A 3,867-nucleotide genomic window follows, 5' to 3' on the forward strand; every position below is an offset into this window, starting at 1 on the left:
TTTCCCATAATAATATTGATATTGCACATGATCCCCACATTCCACTGTTAGAATATTGCTCAGTCACATTGTTGCTGCACAGTTGTCCCACTAATAATATTGCACCTGATTCATTGCACATTGTCCCATTAATAGTATCGCACAAGATATTGCACATTGTCCCTAGTATTGCACATCTCCACATTACACTGACAAAGTATTGCACATTGTCCCCTTGTTAGCCTTGCATGTAGTCCCATATACAGTACAGTATAAGATATTGCATATTGCCCTTATTCCCCTTTGTAGTATTGCACCTTTCCCATATTCCACATGTTTACAGGTTTGTCACAAGTTGTATGTGCAGTGTTTGTGTCTGAACAGAGAGTGAGCTGGGTGAAAGGAGTCTTTGATGATTCTCTCTGATCTCTTCTGGCAGCGCTGTGCATACATGTTTTCCATAGAGGGAAGTTTTGTTCTTATGATCCTCTCTGCAGACTTTATAACATGTTGTAGAGCCCTTCTCTCAGCCTGTGTGGTGTTTCTGTACCAGACAGTGGATTGTAGGATAGGCCTACTGTACAATACAAGATTTTGGATACAAAAATGCTGCAGTAGTGTTTTCCCTTCACTCCTTTGTGAGTCACAAATCAGCTGGCAAAGCATTACAGTCTCATAATATTGCTTTGAATTTACAAGGATTTAGCTCAACAATACACAAACCTAACACATCATTGCCCCCTCCCCATTGATCCTCCATCCCTGCAGCACCCTCTCCGATGAAGTAGTCTATAGGCTGACTACAGTCAAATGTCTTTCACTATTCCCAGGCTGTGTATCCCAACAAATTAAAAATATTGATTAATATCCTGGTCATTGAGCAAATGTGTTTAAGGTATATGGAGCATTATGTAATCAGACAGCATAGCTCAAGTTCATACTCAATATGGATTGTTCAATAAAGACACAACAACCATTTATTTGCAAAGTAGCCTAAACTTTATTATAGGACAAACCCAGAAGAGATCAACTTTTTTCATGTTTCATAACAGTTTAAGCACCAAGCATGCATTTTCCCAACTTTTGTTAGAGAACAAATGTGCAAATGCGCAATCCTGTAGATTTCGCCAATACTTTGTTGTAGAACAAACACAGAAGAGAAACTTCTGCAGGCCATGCAAGATAAAATAAATAAAAGTAAAACAAAATCTTGGCCTGTGTGTGTGTTGGTGTGTGTGTGCGTGCGTGCGTGTGTTGGTGTGTGCGTGTGCCATGGGAGCTACTTTGGAAATTGTGCATCTTGTACCAAGTACAGTACCTCCCATAGCCTGTGTTTAAGCACCAAGCATGCATTTTTCCAACTTTTGTTGGCAGAGAACAAATGTGCAATCCTGTAGATTTCAAAGCTACTCTTCCTGGGAAAGGTGAGGCCACAACCGCAGTGGTGGTGACTGCCCTTTCTGCAGCCCAAATTGCATTTGTAGATCACATATTCTGAACAACAAAAGAATAACTAAATAAGAAATAGATATAAACATCAAATAGCCTGCTAACGTTACATGAAACAATTGAATGGCAACTTCACTTCATTACTAATAACATTACTTTCAGAACCAATCCATACAGTTTCATAGAAGACCATGATACAGGGCTAAGGGCTTAACTATCAATCTCAAACATACCTCCATAATGTACCACCGTTTTCAAATGGCTCTGCATGTGCGTTTCCACCCTGGCATAGTCACCCTTGTACTCTGGGCAGAAAGGGCAGTGGAGCAGCGTGCATCCTGGGTCTGAACAACTTCGTAATTGCGGCTTCTGACCGCTAGACAGTATGGAAGAATGTAACTGCAGTGATAGGAAGACATATGGAGAACATTAACTTATTATAACATTATCCAACTTCTGCTAAGATTCTAGTAGTGATCAACTAACAGGCCTCTAAAGTCAAACTGACTATTCATGGATTTCATCAGGTCCCTTTCCACAGGTGTATACAATCAAGCACCTTGATTATCAATGCAGACTGCATGGTGCTTGATTAATACACCTGTGCAAAGGGACCTGATGAAACCCATGAATTCAAGTCCATTTCCACAGGTGTATTAATCAAGCACCATGCAGTCTGCATTCATAATCAAGGTGCTTGATTGTATACACCTGTGGAAAGGGACCTGATGAAACCCATGAATACATAAGGGATAACGGCCGACGAGGTGACCGGTTCGATGGAAATAATGGCTAGGTGGAGGTCTAGAACACCGGCGACGTGCGAAGCACGGAGACGGAGTTACCTCCGCCGTGCCATTATTTCCATCGAACCGGTCGACCTCGAAGGCCGTTATCCCGCTTATCTCCCGTTTGTATTCATAACCTGTATATTTAGAACATAGTTTTATTCCACCTTTGCGTCCGTTAACATCGCTAAAACTGTCTTGACTGTGGGACTACTTTCCGCCATATATCAACTTTCTACTTGCAGGACAAAACTGCCGTTACTAGTTCTAAATGGATGGTTGCTATGGCCAAAGGCCAGTCGTTAGTTCTAAATGGCTGGTTGCTACGGCCAAAAGCCAGTCGTTAGTTCTATCTCTCCCGTTGTCAAGCGGGTATATCCCAGGATTCTGATTAACTTTGAAAGATCGCTACTTTTATAGCCTACATGGCATCCAACTTGCTACAATCAACCTCCGTCATATGCTACAATGTTACTGGTTCTGCACGTCTGTATTTCAGCTTGGATGCAACGTGTCAGTTCATTTAAACTTCGCAACGAGTTTGGCGAATTGATATTCAAGTGTGATACGGGAACTACTTCGAAGGTAGCAGGTTATACGAAGTTAATGGCCACCCCATCAGCCAATCAGAGAAGAGAATTCCATTGTTGAGGGAGATAAAGTATTAGTAATTGTACTGGTCAAACGTTGTAGAACTCCTAGATGTCTTTGTTTTACATGACAACTCTCAATAATTCTTTATGTCAATAGGAACATAACAAATGAACCTTTTGGTTTTTAATTATGGCATCACTCATGTAGCAAATGCATCACATCATTGCAAGGATCTTCGGCATAGCCAAAACAAATTCAGCTCGATTCAGCTCCTCTACAGTCACTCTAATCAGAATTTAGGGTAATTGGGTGTTAACTGTAACCATTTTTGAGGCCGTTTAAAACGCATCAAATCAACAGGCCACCTGTTCACCACTCAACAGCCTCAGAAAATAGTTACAGTTAACCCCAAAGTAGGCCTACCGAATTTAGTCAGGCCTACGTTACGTCTTCACTTTATATGGGTTTAGTTGAAAACAATGTGCGTTGCTGGCATGCTTTTAACGTTACCACATAAACAAGATGACTAATTTTATCACGTACCATTTTAAGTAAGCCTACATATTTTCATACAAACAAACAAGCAACATATCACAAGCAAACAATCTATTCCTCCGTTCTGCTTACTTTCGCCTTGCTACCCATATTCTAATATAACGCTGGAATTGCTTAAATGGTAGTATAAGACATAGTTATAGATTTAGAAGTTACTTACGTCTCATCGGTTTAGCTTCAGTTTCTCTGCTATGGTAGCTTCTGCGTGGCTTCGACGAGGACTTCAGAGGACTTTTACAAACTGACAAAAGGAAGTCAAACTCCGGAAATTAAGCATTTCACAGAATGCAGTGCAAATCTCCTTCTGATTGGTTGACTATTCACGACAGGAACGCCTAATTGGGGAGTTTCTTGCAACATATGTAACGCCCATGCCGCAGACCGACCCTCCTCCATTTTACTGGCCTTTGCATGTCATACCTCAATAAAAACTAGTGATGCTCCGATCGATCGGCCGCCGATCATGATCGGCCGATATTGGCTAAAAATGGCTTGATCGGTG

The 3,867-nt window shown here is 41.2% G+C and overlaps 1 long non-coding RNA gene across 1 annotated transcript; it reads right to left on the reverse strand.

Moving 5' to 3' along the window:
* Nucleotides 1–955: 955 nt before the first annotated feature.
* On the reverse strand, nucleotides 956–3,552 carry LOC134080276 (uncharacterized). Its single transcript, XR_009939183.1, has 3 exons — nucleotides 3,526–3,552; nucleotides 1,662–1,827; nucleotides 956–1,473 (listed from the first exon to the last, which is right to left on the reverse strand). It is a non-coding gene; the product is annotated as an uncharacterized LOC134080276 (long non-coding RNA).
* Between the last annotated feature and the right edge of the window lie 315 nt (nucleotides 3,553–3,867).

This window comes from Sardina pilchardus, chromosome 5 (assembly GCF_963854185.1).
Source record: "Sardina pilchardus chromosome 5, fSarPil1.1, whole genome shotgun sequence".
Taxonomy (NCBI): domain Eukaryota; kingdom Metazoa; phylum Chordata; class Actinopteri; order Clupeiformes; family Clupeidae; genus Sardina; species Sardina pilchardus.